At 44.9% G+C, this 19200-nt stretch overlaps 1 long non-coding RNA gene across 1 annotated transcript in view; it reads right to left on the bottom strand.

The window, feature by feature from the left end:
• The window catches only part of LOC147827694 (uncharacterized), a 97744-nt gene that overhangs the window by 37887 nt on the left and 40657 nt on the right, over nt 1-19200 (bottom strand). The window contains exon 2 of the long non-coding RNA XR_015452015.1: nt 3053-3229. This is a non-coding gene — a long non-coding RNA (uncharacterized LOC147827694). The remainder of the gene's footprint in view (nt 1-3052; nt 3230-19200) is intronic.

Below are 19200 nucleotides of genomic sequence, written 5' to 3'. Positions count from 1 at the left end.
GATACCAAGTAGGGGAATAGCGGAGTCAAATGGGACCTCTAGTCCTAGTTCTTTGAGGTATCTCCATACTGATTTCCACAGTGGTTGCACCAGTCTACACTCCCACCAACAATGGAGAAGGGTTCCTTTTTCCCCCACACCCCCGCCAGCATTTGTTATTTGTTGATTTCTTGATAGCAGCCATTCTTTCTGGGGTGAGGTGAAATCTCAGTGTTGTTTTCATCTGCATCTCTCGAATGACCAGTGATGCTGAACATTTTTTCATATATTTGTTTGCTGCTTTTACTTCTTTGTCTGAGAAATGTCTGTTCATTTCAGATGCCCATTTTTGAATTGGGTCTTTGAATTTGGGGGTTCTGCATCTTAAGGAAACCCTGTCCCTAAAAAATAAAACTAAAAAGGGGAGTACCCCTGGCTTTGAACCCCAGTACCACTAAGTACATAAGTCAATCAATCATACATACATACAAATAAAAATGGCAGGGACCTACCATTAGAGCTCTCATCCAGCATGTGTGAAGGCTCTAGGTTTGATCCCCAGTGCCACCAGAGAGAGAGAGAGAGGAAGAGAGAGGGAGTGAGAGGGGAAGGTTCTACCCCTATTCAGACAGATGTTTGTTTTGTACATGTTGAGTTAAAAAAAATGATCAAAAGCAGCTACTGATTTATCTACTTTTGACAAAACATTTGCACTTTACTATTTGAAGCAGCAACTAAACACAGCTGAAGATAGCACCACTGATCTGCAGGCTCCATTGTGTTTACTCAGCCTGTGGACAAAGCTGCTGCCTCGTAGATTTGTTGCCGCCCACACCGACACAGAGGCCCTTCGGAAGATATTCAGCCCTCAGATCAAGAATCATTGAGCAGAGGTATTTAATTACCTGAATAATTATTATCTTGAGAAAATGTATTTTCCCTGTGGTTTCCTCAGGTAATGAAATGGAATGTTAAATGCTGCCGCTGTTACAGTGAGACTTGCTTGATGCAGGCACTCTGAATTATGAACGAGAAGATTCTTCAACTCACCTTCATAACACAACTGTGTTCTGATAAAGAATTTAGAAAGCAATTGCTTAAAGGGCAGAACTCATGTTTTGTTGTTTGCTAGTTTTCCTTTCTGAAAAGCCTCATTAAGCACGAGAAGCTGAGCAGCAATTTAAAAAAAAAAAAACAGAGGGTGAGGGGAGGCAATTCTGCCTTCCCAAATCCAAGAGTTCAGATGAGATTGCATACAAATTGCTGGGGTCTCTCTTCTTCCAGCCTAGCAGCTATTATTCCTACTTCTATGTGACTTGCATGGCAAACAATGGAACAGAACACAGAGACCAAAGGCCAGGACTGGCAAAGACAATGGAATCGCTGTGTGCATTTGCTTGGGCAACCCACCGGGTTTGCCCCCTCACAAATTTCTTCCACATGCTGCTGCTCATCATACAGGAAATGAAAAAAAAGGCATCAGTCGTCATAGAAACAATAACAGTCTGTGCCACCTTCATGAAAGCAGATAGGAGAGGCTTGCTGGTGCTGTTTGGCCATTGTTCAAGGACCCAGACTGAGAACCATCAGGTTAAAAGGGAGCCCCACAGTTTCTGCCGAGCAAGCAAATCTATACTTCTCAAGTGGGCTGTCAAATACTTGGCTGGAATTGAGAGTTAATTAAAATACAACTCTAGAAGTGGGGATATTTTGAAGAAAGGCAGATTACTCACCCCCAAATTCCCCTCTCTAAAGTCTATTGAGGCAACTGCAATCTTTGTACCCAGGGTTGTCCTCCAGTGATGGCAGGGCACACATGGTTAGCTCTCAGCCTGATGGGATCCAATCTCATCAGAGGACTCCACACTCATCTCTAAGAAACTATAATTAAGCTGGTGATTAAGGTGAGCACTGGGGAAGGGAACATCCCAGGGGCGAGGTTGAGCTGCCAGGGGTCACACTGATGGGGTGTGGAGGACAAGGCCAGGTGGCTATGGCTTTCCTGCAGCGGATGGCTTCCTTAGCATTGCTGCAAAATTGCTTCTCTCACAAATCAGCAGCCCCCAACCTTCAACAATAGGTTCTCGCTGGCTTGAAGTCCCTGGAGGCTCATCCAATTCAGCAAGTGTCTACCTGAGAGATGGGACACAACAACTTTGAGTATATTAAATTCGTGTCAGAAGTCCAGGTCCCCTGGGCTCATAGAGAAGAAGAAATTTATTAGCAGAACCTTCTGGGAGTCTCACTCCCACTGCTTTACTCATCAGTGCCAAGGTTGGGAGTACCTGGGGTGATAGATACAGACCAGGGAGCCAGGATAAGACACTCGAGCTTTGCTGGTAAAGTGGCACCAGCTGGGCAGCGGGCCTGTCCCCAAGCCAGAAGTCACGTCCAAATGAAGGGCAAGAGAAACCAAAGAGCTGAGGACTGAGGCTGGTGATTACATGGGAACAGGGGCAGGAGGTGGGATGGCATGTAGAGGCAGGGCAAGATTTCCTCTGGTGGGTAAAGAATCCCAAAGCAGGCAAGAGAGTTGATGTGAGGCTTGATTCTGAGACATAACCCAGATTCACCCAGAAGCTTTCCATGTGTCTTGCTAGGACAAGAGCACATCTGATCAGTTGGATTAAGTTTCATCACATGAGACAGCGAATCAAAAAGAGCCTTACAAAAGCCAGAGGTTGGAAGGCCAGGGCTGCTACGGGCCAGCCCTATGGGAGGTGGCAACTCAGTCCCCTTCCAGCTTCCCATTTCACATGTGGATGGAGGGCCTTCACCTCCACAATGGCTCTTATAGCTGCAGCTGTCACAACCTCATTCCAAACAGCAAGACAGAGGAAGAAGGGTACAGGTACACACTCCCCTTGCTACACAGGCTTGTCGGAAGTATCAGTCAACATCTCCATATAAAAATCACTAGCCATAAAAAAGAAAAAAAAAAGAAATCACTAGCCAGCATCTATTTATATGGCCATAACAGGCTGTAAACATATGGAAAATGTGGCCGTTAGGTTGTATTCCTTGCTACTCTGAATAAATTACCATTAATAACTAAAGAACAAGAGATACTTACAGGCCACCAGAAGTCTTTGCCAATCAAGGCATTTCTTCTTAGATTTCTTCTATTGATTCTCTGAGATGGTGTTTGTTCACACATTCAGCAGCAGGAAAGTCTTTGTGTGGCACTCTGTCCCCAGGGTAAAATAACCTTCTCCGTGAATCACCAAGGGCAGCACTGGAATCACAGATCCTGTGGGAAATAAGGAAGATGTTTTAGGAGCTCCTGACTAGCAGAGTCTGTGGAAGATAAACCTTAGCAAGGAACCATCACCACACTGGGCCTCCGTCAGTGTCACAGCGGCTCCTGGCTTGAACCACTCTAGGCTCACACTACAGGAGAGTCAAACTTGTAAAAACCAAAGAAATAATCACAGTTGATGGCATCTGTTCACTGCATGTCCTATGCTCCAGAGATTCAAACAATGGGAAGCACCCCTTCCTCTGAAGATGCTCGCCACACTGCAGATGGAGTCCTAGGTAAATCACGACTAAAGGGCAGGGTGATGGTAGATGTCACTGGTGTGTTACAGTAGACTCATCAAAATCACATGGGAGGCAATGGAAGTCTCCTCCTAAGGTGAAACACCCTGTTAGGATTTGAAAGACAGAAGTTAGCCTGGACAATGAAAGAGGAAAATTTGTATGCAGAGGGAACAGCACATGCACAGATATAATCCTAAAATAGGTTGTGTTGCAGGGGGTAGGGGTCCTAGTGGTGCGATCTGGATGGACTATATGGTAAAAAGGTAAGAATAGAGACTGTCGTGAAAAAGTAATATTAGTGAACACTTCAATCATGCCCACTATGTCCCAAATACGTTCTAAATGATTTTGTTATGTTAATTTGTTTAATCCTCATGATAACTGTGAAAGTAAATACTGCCATTTTACAGATAAAGAAACTGAGGCCCAGAAAGGGAGGTCACATAGTCAATATGTGCCAGAGCCGGTGTTTAAATGCAGGCATCTGACTCCAGCATCTGGGCTTTTAATCACTACAGATGCTGTCCCATCCTACAGTCTGGTGAAAGACACTACACCTGGGAATCTGAACTTTGCACCAGAGGCAATGAGGAGCATTTGAAGGGTATTACACTGAATGACCACAGGAACAAACACTTGTCCTTAGAAAAGTCTTTCTAGAGGTATGTGAAGCAGGTCAGAGGAGGTGACACTGGTATACCATGCCAAACCTAGGACAGTGGGACCTGGTGGCACACACATCTCTTTGCTAGGAGCAGACACCTGAGTAGGTCAACATCCCAAACTCCAGCTGCCAGACAGAGCAGATAGCACCTGGAACATCATCCCGGAGGACCAAGGGGCAGAGCAGCATTTGCATCAAAAGGAGACAGAAGTCCAGCATTTGGGAGCAAGATTCTGGTCTCGTGATAATTGTGAGGCAGTTGAGAGAAGATGATCAAAGTTCTGTGAGTGGTGAGCAGGGCAAAGGCCCTAGGAGGGGCAAATGACTCAGTCACCAGAACAGGAGCATGAGCAGAGCTTAAATACAAAGCATGAGGCAAGAACTCTGTTGCTAGAACCAAGTCTTAGAGCCTTATGAAGTGAAAGAAAACACACTAGAGAGTGAACCAGTGCTGTAACACTATGCTCCTGGCTCACAGCTCTCACTGGCCTACTCCACTGGACAAGGACTTCAGGCCAGGCTGAAATACTGATTCAGGAGGAGGCACTGGGGCCTTGGCTGGGCTGCAGGAGAAACGAACCAGACAGCACATCACCCCAGATCCCCAGAACAGACCTAAACCTAAGTCAGCTAAAACCCCCAAACCTAGGTGTTTTCACCCCAAGGCCTGGGCACTTGACACATGATTTAATTAGATTCTAAAAGTAACATGAGTGACACCAGTGAGAACCTTCAAGGGAGCAAAGAGGCCCAAGAACTGGCTTTGATAACCCAACAAGCAGAAGAAGATGGATGTCCAGGTTGAGCAGAGAAAATTTGGCCTTCCTGTGAATTTATTCTATCAGGCCCACGTTGATGAGGGTGTATCTTCCTTACTGGGTCTACTGATTCAAATGCAAATTACTTCTGGAAAGACCCTCACTGGCACACAGAGAAATAATGTTTGACAGCTCTCAGGGTATTATAGACAGCTGAGCTGGGTAGAAATAGGGTAGGCAGTCAGACAGGGCTATGTCCTCTAGAGAGTCAGGACAAAGGTGAAACACACCACAGCTGTGGCCAGAGACACATCTGTTGGACACCAGGCCTCAAGATAAAGACAAAATGACCAGACCTGCATACTTCCTCAAAGGACAAACACTGGGCCTAAAGAAATATAAATAGACATCAGCCACCTCAGTGGGTGACCAGAGACCTCTGGACCCCCATTTCCTAGGAGAAGTCTTTGTTTTTCCATCCACGCTTGTTACTTGACTTGCTTCCCAATTGGACCGCCATAACCTAAGTGACTCCACTTGATCCTAGCTATGGCCCACATTGTACCCATGTGAGTTTTACTTCATAAAACTCCCCTATAGAGTGGGGTCCCTGGCTACCCATTTGGGACCCCTCATGCCTCTCAGGAATTATCCTCTCAGTAAATATCTTTCTACTCTTAACATCCATTGTTCCTAGCATCCATTCTTCAATTTTTAGAAAACATGAGCTTGGTTTATCAGATATCTAACAGGTTGGGAGATATAATATTTCCTATTTCGTCTCCGATACTATTTCCTGCATCAAGGGCATCCCTTAGCCCGGGCAAATTGACACCTAAAATTAACCATCAAAGAACTAAAGGCCCACAAAGGTATTTTAGGGGTTACCATGCCAAGTAGCATTTCCCAGCTCTGCTTTGACCACTGAAGCTTCACCCAGCTTTTCTGAGTAACACTAACACTTCCAGGGCTATGGGGTCACTTAAAGCACCAGGACACCGGCGCTGAGGGGTGAGTTTAATTTTCATGTCTGTGTGGTCAACAGGAAGTTAAGACAAAGTTCGAATGAAGAAAAATAAAATTCCTTGGTTCATAAATGCTTCTGTTTCCCAACAATTCTGCTCACAAACAAAAGTGTTTGGCACAATTTTGCTTCTATTCACAAACTCGACATCAGGTGACAAACACAACCATGGCTGTCTTCCCCACACAAATACAAATGCAACTGTCTCCCCAAAAATCGTAAAATAAATTAAGTTCGTAAACTGAGGCACCAGTGCAGTTATCCTAGCTCTCAGTCAGACTCACTGGGACAGGGTGACAGCTGCCCTTACTTTACAGCAATGCTGGGGTTTTCCTCAGATGGTGAGGGAAAAATGCATGGGTAGCATAGTCACTCAATTAATCTAGAGTTGCCTCTGCTTCATTATCTCATAGCCCACACACCTTAGGTAGGGATTTAAGATGATAATGAGGCACACCATCCACAGAGGTGCTGTAAAGGGACCTGGAGGCTGGACCCACAGATGTCTGCTGAGTAACTAAAAGCAGGCTGAAGTGTGGCATCTCCGCCTTCATTTGTGTGATTGTCTCCTTTATCGATTATGCTATTAGTGGGGGTCAGATCTCTGCTCAGCTTTGCATGTGGCTGTATTAATCACAAGAAGTATCTGTCTAAAACTAGTAATACAGGTTTTATAGCTTTAAATTTATCTAGATGATCTCATCATCCTCAAGACTGAGGACATCAAGATAAGAGTAACTAAAATAATCATCATCACGATTTTCAGGGACAATCAACTGCCAGTTTTTATAACACCTAGTTCCAGACCCCCTGGAGCAATGCCTAGCAGATGCCAATCATTGTCCTAAACCTGCTGTCACCTCAGATTCCAAGAAAAGCAGAGCTCTTCAGATAACCCTCAGATGAAGCCACCCCCAAGAAAAAGCAATTTCCCCCTGACAGGAACAAAGGCTGACCTCCCTGGATCACTGCTCCAGCAATGCCAGCTTTCCCAGGTCCTCCAGTCCTGAGATAATCCTGGGATGGGCCAGATGCCCGGAAGGCAGATCTTAAACCTCTTAATCTGTCCTTTCCAGTGTGGCCAGGATGATTAAAGGGTCTTTCCTGCCCTTCATCAAGACTCATGTCCTGGATTGGTGGTTCAGGACAGGTGCTTGAGCCCAGTATGTTAGGGCCCCAGAGCCAGAGCATTTGCCCCGGGTTAGGGCGTGATGAGGAAGAGTGCATGAGCACAACCGGAACTCCACGTCCACTTGCTGGACATCAGGAGACCAAGTCCTTGACTTCCCTGGGAATACTATAAAACCAACCCTCCTGTATGTCTTCCCCAATTCAATGGGGTCCAACAGATCCCAGAAATCCATCCCACGAGGAGACAGGCAGGGACAGAAGTTGAGAGTGCAAGGTGGCACAGAGATTTGACAGATGGCATAGCAGAGACCATTGGCTTGGAGCCCCAGCGGAGTCCTCTGATCCCCAGGAGGAGGTTTAGCTCTCAGGGACCGTGAAGGGGAGGCCCTGCCCCTATCCAGAAAGGTGTCTCCCTGAGAGAAACCTCAAGACACAAAAGAAGGTGGTACAGTAGCCAGAGCACAAGCATTGGAGTTGTTTATTTTCTTAGCAAATATTTCTTGAGCTCCTAGTACAAGTCAGGCTCCCTTCAGGGGATGTGATGGGAAAGGTTCCTTGGCATGGAATGAAATAGAAGACAAGTCGTTTAACCTTTAATCCTCAATTTTTGGAAATAATAATAAAATGGAGGTAGAGAGACAAGGTTCCCTATATTATCCAGGAAACAATGGCAGAGCTTCAGAATTTTAGATCCTCACAAAGGATGGACAAAGAAAATCTGATGGAGGTCTGGAGAAGTAGCTCAGGGGTAGAGCACTTGCCTAGCATGTACTAAAGTCTGAGTTCAATCCCCAGTACTGCAAAAAAGACAAGCCCCATTGTAGTGCAACTAGCGATCCGGAGGCTGTCCGGCGGCCCCGGCCTGTACCTTGTTATTTCTTTACTGATTAAAGTCACGGTAACAACTCTGCAGTTGCAAACCATCATGTAAATTCACTAGGCACGGGAGACATCCTGGCCCCCAGGAGCAAACACTGAGCGTTTATTGCCTTGAATCTGTCAGCACAAAGCCAGGCTTTAAATGGCTTCACTTTTGCTGTCCACCCTTCCTCCACTCACCAGTCAGCAATCTGAGTAGCTGTGGTGAAGAGACAGATGCCTGTCGAAGCGCAACCTGAGAAAGTACTCCCTGCCTCTTCTTTTTTTTTTTTTTTTTTTGTACCAGAGATCGAACTCGGGTCCTTGCGCTTGCGCAGCAGGCGGTGAAACCACTGAGCTAAATCCCTGGCCCTGCCTATTCTTAAAATTATAAAACTACGTCTCCTCTGTAGGTAGGCATTTGTTTCCTAGCACACATAGCTCTCAAACACCCCCTCAAGAGTAGGAAATGTTCTCAACATTTAAAAGCAAATGAAGCCTCAACATTTTTGGTTATATTTTTTGACTTTTTTTTTTTTTTTGAGGCAGAATCACACTCGGCAGTGCAGGCCGGCCTTGAACTCACCGTGCAGCCCAACCCCAGCCTCCGGCTCACGGAGATCCTGCTGTCTCAGCCTCGGAAGCGCCGGGATTCCTGGTCTAGGCCACCACAAAGTGGTGTTAGAATGAAATTTACAGAACGTGCAGGTAGAGAGGTTTCTAAACAGCGGGAGCGCGTCAAAAGGCACCGGGCACGTTAATTCTTCCGAAGGCTTACCTATTTCTCTTTTGAGGAGCTAAGACAAAGGCAAAATTCCAAGTCTTCCTGCGCCCCACCCCATGCCCTGGCCCCCTGCTGTGGGTGTGACTCCGCATAAAGGACGGATATGTAGTGCAGGAAGAGAGAGAAAGGACAGGGAGGTTTCCTTTCTGGAGCCCCACCTGCCCCAGTACTGAAGGCCTTGTGGAGGGCTGGCCCGACCTGCGAACCCCCTCTGTGCAGGAACTGTTCGGCCGGGAGGTACTCGGAGAGCCAGACGACCCGAGAAAGAGGCGAGACACAAATGCAACCCAAGAGATCAAAAGGAGGTCGGGGGCCATGGCTGCGGGACCCCAGGGGGAAGTGGGCAGAGAAGCCCCCAAAGAACACTGAGGGCGGAGAAGCTTGTGGACGATAAAGCCTGACGTGTGAGAAAACAAGAACAAAGCAAAGTCGAAGGCTCGGCGTATCAAAGCCAAGGGGCTCAAAGAAACGCGGCAAAGAAATGCTTCGGCTCTAAATGCCCTCGCAATTGGCGATGCTGATGCAGCCGGTGCTGCAGCCGCGACTCCGAAAGTTGCCTTCTCTTTAACTGCCACTTTGATGCCGCAGCCTTTTGAAGTCCCTTTTCCTATACGTATTTGTAATTTACTTCTGCTGCAAACAGAACTTGCTGTGGCTGCCGGTTACCCTCTACAGTACTTGGGCTCTGCGGTTGGCCAAGGCGAAGACAGGTCCGCCACCGCCCTCTGCCGGCGAAACTGAGAACTGCAGTTAGCAGAGCTAAGAAAAGAAAGCTCGTTTGGGTGCAGCATATTTTTATTAAAGTTTGCCCTGCGTATGTAGTTATCAGACTTAAGCATTCGCCAGAATCTCCCAGAGGGTTCGTTAAAACAAGATATGTGGGCTCCCCACCCCAGAGTTTCTGATGAACTGGGTCTAAAACGGGCCCCAATAATTTGCATTTCTAGCAAGTTCCCAGAGATTGGAGGCAGGGGACCCTTCAGCCTCACAGCCTTCACACAGGTCACTGGGCCAGGTCGGAGGGCGTTTTACTAAAACAAGTGGACCTTACTCTGTAGCAGGAAGACGCGAAGAGATCAGCAAGCTGGAAAGGGTTGTTACTTGGCAGAATGTTGTAGAAGAAGAAATATTTTTTCTCAGCCACCACTAGATTCATGGCTGAGAGCCCTACAACAAAGACAGATTAAGAAGAAAAGAGCACATAAATTTGTTTGATAGACTAAAAGCCTGTTCTGACATGGGTACCTTCAGAAATGAAGACCCAGAAGAAGAGAAAAGCCTGTGATTTTCTTTGTGGTATTTTTATTTTGTTCGTTTGTTCATTTTACAGTTCTGGAGATGAAACCCAAGCCCTCAGGATGACCTACAAGCTCAGCATTTTTTAATTTTTTATTTCGAGACAGGATTTTGCTGAGTTGCTCAGTTGCTCAGGCTGGGCTCACACTTCTGATCCTCCTGCCTTAGCATTCCAGGGTGCTGAGATTAGAGCTGTGCACCACCGTACCTAGCCCTGTGTAACAGAGCTTAGGTTTGATGAAGGGTAGACAGTTCTGGGGAACTATGACTAGACATGGGTTTGACCCAATGATAACAACGGGGGGGCTTGGCAAGGCCTGTTTGCTGAGATTCTTCTGGGCATTCTTGTGTCTTTCATGCCTTTCCTCCTGGCAAAGGGAGGATGCCTCCAACATGAGGATGCTCTGACCTTTCCAGAGAAGGGCACAGAATTCTCCCCAGGTTTCATGGCCTGCTTCGGGGAGACAGGCGAGAGGAGAGAGTGACCTTCCTGCTTCTGCTATTTTCTCAAATGCTGAGGTGCCATATTTGGGGGTAGCATGCGATGAACCCCATGAATGTCATGCCAAGGAGTCAGCGTTGCCACCTGAATGAGAACCCAAGCCTTTTGGCCACCACCCAGTGTGCTTTCCCTGGCAACTTACCAGGCCTCCACCTCGTGCCTATACCTGCCCTCTAGGAGCAAAATATTTCCGAATCAGCTGACCAGACATATTTCCCAGGCCTACCGCTGCCTTCTGATCACATCCACCTGGCCACTCCCATAGTTCCTCCAAACAGCCAGGCCCAAGAGCACGGAGATAAAAAGCACAGGCAGGGCCACCTACGGTTGTGAGTCCCTCCTTAGACCCTCCTTAGACCCCACTGTAGGAAAGCAGGCATGAGAAAACCCAGTCTTCCTTGTTGCCGCTTTCACCCATTTCCTGGCTTCTCATTGCCCAGAGGGAGAACGCTCCTCAACGGCCCGGCACCCTCACTTCCCCTTTCTTCTCACTGCTTGCTTTGCATCAGATTATACTTTCTCCTCTCTCCCTGCTGGCCTTTTGCTCCTGTGTGTGTTTGCTCCCTAGAAAGCTCTCCGCTCAATTGCCCAGCTGCACCTTCCCACCCAACGCCACGCTTGTCTGAGCAACTCCTACTCGCCCGTCAGGATTCTGCTGACATTTTTGTCTTCGGACAGACTTTCTTCAGAACCCACCCCTAAGACTGAGAGGGAACCCGTACCAAAGTGTTCAGTAGGGGAGGAGAGGATTCTGGCTCCCCTCAGTGGTGCCAGCCGTGGGTCCATGGACTGGGCTGCTCACATCTCCCTTCAGAAAACAGTGTAGACCAATGCAAGAGAAAAGAAAAAGCAAGAGTCAGAACAGCATTTATGGCTTCTTTGATCTTCACCAAAGGTGCCCAAAACATACATTGTCTTTTCAATAGATGGTACTGGGGAAATTGAGTGTCTATATGCAGAAGAATAAAATTGGACACCTAGCTCTCTCAACACATACAAAAATCAACTAAAAATTGATCAAAAGCCTAAGGCCGTGAAATACTGGAAGAAAACACAGGAGAAACATTTGATATAGGTAGTAATTTTTTTGGATAAGACCACTAAAGACAGGCAACAAAAGCAAAATTTGGGATTATAGCAAAGTAAGAAGCTTCTGCAGAGCAAAGGAAACAATAAACAAAGTGAAGAGATGAAACCTCCAGTATGGGAGAAAATGTTCACCGACTATTCATTTAACAGATTAATATCCAAGATATAGAAGAACTCAAACAAACAACAAAAGAAAAACCTCCAATTAAAAAATGAGCAAATTATCCAAATAGATGTATCTTGAAAAGGAATATACAAATAGCCACCAAATAAATGAAAAAATGCTTAACGTCCCTAATCAGGGAAATGGAAATCAAAACCACAGTGCAATATCACATTGCTACATTCGAATGGCTATTATCAAAAAGAAAAATCACAAATGCCAGCTAGGACATGGGGAAAGGGGAACTCTTATGTACTGTTGATATCAATGTAGGTTAATATTGCATTATAAAGAACAGTATGGAGGGTCCTCAAAGAACATAGTCAGAAGGGGGGCACATGCCTGTAATCCTAGCAAATGGGAGGTGGGACAAAAGGATCACAAGTTCAAGACCACCCTGGACTGCATGATAATTCCCTGTCTCAACCCACTCCCCCTAAAAATTACCACATGATCCAGTAATCCCACTACAGAGCATACCCAAAGGAATTAAAATCAGTTTGTCAAAGAGATATGTTCACTCACGGTGTTTTCCACAGTAGCCAAGATATAGAATCAACCTGAGTCCATCAATAGAAATAAAAATAAATTAACTGCAGTTCATATGCGTAATGAAATATCCATCCATTGACAAAAAAGAATGAGTTTCTGTCATTGTGGCAGTGTGAATGGGATTGGAGCACATGTTACGTGAAATAAGCCAAGCACATATAAATGAACGTGACATGTTTTTGCTCATTTTGGAAGCTAAAACGATGATTGCATGTAAGTATAGTGTATAACTGTGGTCACTAGAAGTTAGAAAGGGAGAAAAGGAGGGTGAAGGAAGGTCAGAAAACTACAGTTTATGACAGTTCATTGTAAAGAATTCGAAGAAAGAAATGTAAAGCTCCCCAACACAAACACACACACACACACACACACACACACACACATACACAAAATGATAAGTGTTTAAGGAGATGGAAATGCGATCTGATCACTATGTGTCTATGTGCACACTGAATTATCACACTATACCCCATAAATAGCTGCAATTATTATGTGACAAATAAAAATAAATAAAATGCTGGTCATAGTGACACATGCTTGTAATCCTAGCTATTCAAAGGCTGAGAAAGGAGGATTATGAGTTTGAAGCCAATCTGGGCAATTTAGAGAGACCCTATCTCAAAATTAAAAGTTTTTAAACTTCTGGGGGCCTAGGAATGGTGGTGCATGCATTCCTGTCATCTTAGCCCTCTGGGAGGCTGAGGCAGGAAGAGTGCAAGTTAGAACCCAGCCTTGGCAATTTAGAGACTCAGAGAGACCCTACCTCACATTAAAAAACTATATATTTTTTTTAAGTGCAGGGGATGTAGCTCAGTGTGAAGGCCCTGGGTTATATCCCTAGCATTGAATGAATGAATGAATGAAGAAATGGCTGAGAGATAGTTCAGTGAGAAGGCCCTGGGCTCAACCTCCAATATCACAAAAGGAGGGACGTGGCTGGGGAAGTAGCTCAGTGGTAGAGCACTTGCCCAGCATGCCTATGACCCTGGGTTCAATCCTCAATGCTAAAAAAAAAAGTAAGTAAATAAATAAAAATAAAAACATAAAATAAAATTAACTTTCCGGAAGTTTACAACTGTTAGTTAGAAACATCAGGCTTCCCCTGGATTTCCAAGCCCTGGTTGAGTTCATCCTTGGAGCCCCTAACCTCAGCACAGCAGGCAAGCTAAGGCCTGACCTCGGCTGCCCTGTGTGGGAACACTGTGATAGAAGCCTGTCTTGGATAGATGGAAACATTCAGATCTCTACAGCAGCCAGCAGCTTTTCCTGTACACCATGTTTCTTGTCCCTGCCATCCACAGGATTTACCCCTCATTAAGCCTCTCTACTCCTCTCTCCATCCGTCTCACCAGCTCTTCATGAAAGACATAAACAAAACATCAACCAAAGCCACATGAGGGGCCCAGAGGCAACCATGGGAACCACAAGGGTAGAGAATCCTGCTGCCAATACAGTAAGTCCCAGGCTTACAAATAAGTTCAGTTCCAGGAGAACGTTCATAAGTCAGGTTTGTTTGTAAGGCCAACAAACTGAGTCTTACACACCTCTGATACAAATATACAATGTAAAGGATAAAAAAAACCACACACATACAATTATTGTAAATGACCTATTTTTACTTTTGGGGTTACCTTAGAATGGTGGTGCAGTACAGTACAGTGCAACAACTGGCACATAGGGGATGCATGGAGTGAACTGACGGGGAAGAGAGTTACTGACTGCAGGAGGGAGGGTAGAGGATGTGGTGGAGCAACGTCTACCATCTTTTTACCTTGGTCCAATCTCTCAGTTATTTTTTATTTTGTTTCCATGGTTATTGCTTTGCACATCCTAGCATTCCCTTCCACATTACCACTGCTTTTTCTCTGGCTTTGCACATCCCAGGGTCTAATTGAGCACTGTTCTGCTGTACACTCTCACACTGTACAGTGAGCACACAGCAGCACAACTGTGACAATGTCCGGCAGACATGTGAGCCACTTCCATGATTTGTTTGCATCTAGGAGATTTTGTAATGTGAGATCCTTTTGTATCTGTGAAAATCCACTGCTCGAATGTTCTTAAATAGGGAAATTACACCAAAGCCAGAGGTCCAATCAGTGAGGCCTGAAAGTGGCCTTTCTTGGAGATAGCAGGAACCTTTAAGCGTACCTTCAGTGCCTTTAAGGGTTAAGTATTGTTTTTCATTGCTAAACCCAACGGTTTAACAATGTGTCACGTGACCCTGCTTGTCTTCCAACGTTGGAAGAATTTCTAAAACTCTCTATATATGAAGGGATTTTTTTTTCTTTTGCAAAAGGCCTTGTGCATGCTAGACATGCATTCTGGGCCTCACCTACATCCCCAGTCCATGTGAGGAGAATTTAGGTGAAGAAGAGAAAATCGAGGGCTCCGAAAGGAAGATCACCACCATTTCATTTTTAAAGGCAAACTTCTTTAGCTCTAAGCGTTACACGATAGCCTGTTGTACAAGGTCATATCCCTGACATCTACTAGCAGCATCGCCTGTGCATAAAGTGAAACACTCTAGAGAGAGCTCCCCATCTCACAAATACAAACTGGCTCCCGTGTACCCTTCTCAAACCCACTGCCAAATGAGTTTCCTATTGGATGAAATTTCCTCAAAAATGCTAGGAGAGCTGCTCACAGTGTTATACACCAGTAATCCAAGCTACTGGGGAAGCTGAGGCAGGAAGGCCACAAGGTCAAGGCCAGCCTGGGGCACTTAATATGTCCTTGTCTCAAAGTAAAATTAAGAAAAAGGCTGGGGTGTAGTTTAGTGGTGGAATGTTCAAGGAGAATTAAGACTGTCTTGAAGATATTGACAAATTCAAACTTTCAAGTGTCCTCGAGCCTATTAGTTTAAAAATCCAAGATGAGATGAGAAAAAAATAAATAAGGAAGTTTATCTTAGAAGATGGCCCGTAAATATTTTAAGCCTTGTCCATTAGCAAGCTATTATGATGCCTGTAACACATTAGAAATGTCAAATATACATGAAATGTATTTTCTTACAACTCCACCCTCACAGACCTAAATCTCTTCAAGATTCAGAGGAAAGAAGAGCAATTCACTTCCATGAATAAAGGAGAGCCCTTGAATATTAAGTAAAACACCAACCCCACAAATCTACCATACTTCATAGATTTCCCTAACCTACCTACCATTCATATTGCTTTTGAATCCAACTTGTTGAGCCAGCCCAAATTTTGGATGCATGCTTCTTTTTTTGTTGCTGTTTCTTGTTTGGTTGGTTGGGTTTTGGGTTTTGGTTTTTTGAGGCATGATCTTGCTATGCAGCCCAGGCTGGCCCTCCCGTTTCAGTCTCCAGAATGCTGGGATTACACGTGTGTGCCACCAAGCCCAGCAACATGTTTCTTTTTAGATGAGTCCATACCCATGCTTGCACCATTCAATATCTCCAAAAGAGCTTTAGTAAATGAACTACAGTTAAAGACATCACACACTTAGTAGACAGTCTAACAGCAACATACCTTTGATGTCAGGCCTATTTACTCCTCCCAAAAGTCCCAACCCATCTTCTCTAAAAGATGTGTGTAGACCTCCTTGGCCCTCCTTATCTAAAGCTAAAGGCCTGAGAAAATGGCCTTGTCAGAATCCCACCTGTAAACATAATTTTAAACACAATATAGGTGCTCCCTGGAAGATCTCCAAGATGCTAAATGATCCAGGAAAAAGTCACTCTAGATAATCACATTTGCTGCATAGACCCTCTCATCATGTCCTCAAAGCCTCATAAAAATCCCAATCTCTCCTGTGACCACTGGGGGTAAAATAAGATTATAACATAAAGAGCCCAGCCTTGAGCCAGGTGTGGTGGTTCAAGCCTGTAAACACAGAAGGTTGAGACAGGAAAGTATCAAGTTTGAAAGCAGCTTGGTCCACTTAGTGAGTTCAAGGCCAGCCTAAGACTACATAGGAAGACTGTGTCTCAAAACCAAAGTAAAAATAAAAATAAATAAAGCCTAGCCTTGCTCCAATATCACCACATATTGTCCCATCTGGGTCTCAGAAACACATGTCCTGGTCAGAGTAGACCTAGGGACGTACACTGGACTAGAAAGTAATTCTATTCTAGTTCTCGCTGTCAAAGACAGTTTAGAATTAGGTCCATTTTCCTTACCTTTGGGTTTTTATAGAACTCTGGAAATCAGAGGGCAGTTGCCAGGGCAGCTAGTTCATCTACCATCTTTAATCAGGGCCATGCTTAAACCTTCCCAACAGAAGAAAATCTACATTAAAAAGTAATTCTCAAGATACTGAATGAATCTGAAAGGTCATTTCATTAGTTATTTGATGAGTAATGGACATCTGTGCACATAAATGCCATTGCCATTTGCTGTGCTGCCTGCCGCAATCCAAGCTTTGAGAAACCACTGCATGTAATCTCATGCGGGACACATTAGCAGCAGATAAGGACATAATGGGGCAGAAGTTATAGAGCATTTCCCAGTTTGATAAATGAATCAAATTGACCTTCTGAAGTCCTCCGGGAAGATGCATAAAAACCTGGGAAAGGGAACATCTTTCTCTGAGTAACTATGATCAACTCGCAGGATATTTCCTGGGAATTCACAGCCAGCAAGGCTGCTCGCTGACCCAATTATGTATGTCATGACTTTAGCTCACAAGCAGACACTCATTTCCAGGACATCATTGAGCTTGAATCATTGTCACTATAATAAGTATAAAGAAGAGGCCATAAGGACCTCTCCAGGTAAAGCTTTTTGCCCAGTTCTTGAGAGATGTTCGCTAGGCATCAGCCTGGAATACTTCTCATCTGCATAACCTCTCAAAAGAGGTTAGTGATTTGATACCAGTGTCACTGTGGGGAAGAGAATCCCACAAGTGCTTTGCTGGCAACTGATAAAACGGAACTGGATTCCCAGGCCAGCCATTTACTACATGTACATCAATGGGAGCATTGTTTAACCTCTGGAAGACTCAGTTTCTTGAAGACTCATCTGTAAAATGAAAGTAATATTATCTGCCCTACTGGAAGTTGCAAGGATTACAGGAAATTTGGCTGGCAGTGGGATTAGGAGCTGCTCTTTGGTGCCAGGCTCCCTGTGCCCAGAACATCTGCCTACCAGCTATGATTTTGAACAAGTTGGTTACCTTCTCTGTGCCTCCATTTCCTGATCATAATAATGCCTACTTGGGGCGCTGTTCTGAGAATAAAATGAGTCAGCACAAGTAAATTGCTGAGAACAGGCCTGGCACGTATTAAAAACTCCAGAAGGGTTCACTGTTGTTATTATTGTACACAAAGAGCCACACACAGTCCCTGCGCTGCATGTTGTACACACTCAGTAACATGAGTTCCCTCTCCACTGTTTTTTAGCACTGTCCGGGGGGAATGTAAGGCAGGATTATTCAGTACCTGTTATTCACCAGGCCCTCTTGTAAATCAAGATTACAGCAAAAGATTGTTCCCTTGTCTCCATAGAGTCAGACAAGTCTTCCTCATTTCCCAATGGAAATATTTCAGATGTAGCTGACCCCCATCCAACAAAAGTGACCCCTAAAGCCCTCTTGGCAAACAAATACACATCTCTTCAACCCACCTGGCCCCAAACAAAAGCTATGCCCCCTCCTCCCTGATCTCTCATGTGCTTCAAATCTCCAGCATGTACTTATGAAGCTCCTGCTATATGTAAAGCTGTAAGAGGAACGCAAAGAGGAAATCCCGCCTCAAGGACCTAATACCTAGTAGTGGAGAGGAGAGACAGAAGGTGAGGAGTGACAGCCACAGTGAGAGAAACTGAGTGCTCAAGGGGAAATTAGATTCAGTAAGCAAGTCAGAAAAGACTTTAGGAAGGAAGTGGAATTTAGACTTCATCTTAATTAATGAGTAGAATTAAAATGACAGTGATATGAATGGGGAATTCCAGAGGGAAGGAAGAGTGGGACCAAAGATTCAGCTTCTGGCAACCATGTGGTATGTGCCAGGAAAGGTATATCATCTTCCCAAGTGGGAGCTGAGGGTAAATCATGAGTAAGAATCAGGGCTGGGGGTGTAGCCTGTCTGAGTGTGCTTAGCATACCCAAGGCCTTGAGTTCAATGCTCCAGACTGCCTCAAAAAAAAGTCTAAATTGCAGATTAAACTTCAAAGGATATCTGGGTGTGAGCGTCCAAATACACGTAAAGCTGGAAGCCAATGAAAGTTGTTGAAAGGTAGGAAAGTGGCGTGGAGAAAGCTGGTTCCTGGTTGGTAAATCTAGGAGACTCACAGTAAAGTGAAAAATAAGAAAGCGATGGGATGTGGTGTCCATAGATCTTGACCAGTGACTGGATTTGGAGGTTTAAAAAAAGGAAATAAATCAAGGGTGAGCCTCAGTCTCCCACCTGCCTGCTGTGAAAACACAAGCACATCCTCTGCAGGGCATCAGGGGGACGACTCTGACTGGTGAGAAATGATGACTTGGGTCTATTCCTAAGAAACAGCCGTTTGGGGACATCCTTTAATGAAACTGCAAATAGTTGAAATTGCTTTCTCAGCTTTTCATTCACAGAAGTGGTTCCTATGAAAATTATGGGGCCTTGGGACACATGAATAGAGAGAAAAGGATCACAAAAGGAGAGTTGGAGATGGGGATAAATCTCTTCCTTTCTCAAGCTTGAATAACAAGTTAGTGTCCTAGAGGGGGGAAAGAAATAGATGATGGGGGGAATGACCACTACAATGTAAGTTCCCTGAGGCCAGGGAGTTTTGTTGTTGCTGTTTTATTTACTCATGTATCTCCAGCGACAAGAAACTTCCTGCAAATAATGTTTGCATATCATCAATAGGCACATCCATTTGCTGAATGAATGAATGAATGAGCTCTGTTTC

Source organism: Heterocephalus glaber, unplaced genomic scaffold (assembly GCF_053883595.1).
Source record: "Heterocephalus glaber isolate CG9 unplaced genomic scaffold, H.glaber_assembly_v1.0 deba00001442, whole genome shotgun sequence".
Lineage (NCBI taxonomy): Eukaryota > Metazoa > Chordata > Mammalia > Rodentia > Bathyergidae > Heterocephalus > Heterocephalus glaber.
The sequence above is the reverse complement of the archived record's forward strand: the minus strand, read 5'-3'. Positions and strand labels throughout refer to the sequence as shown.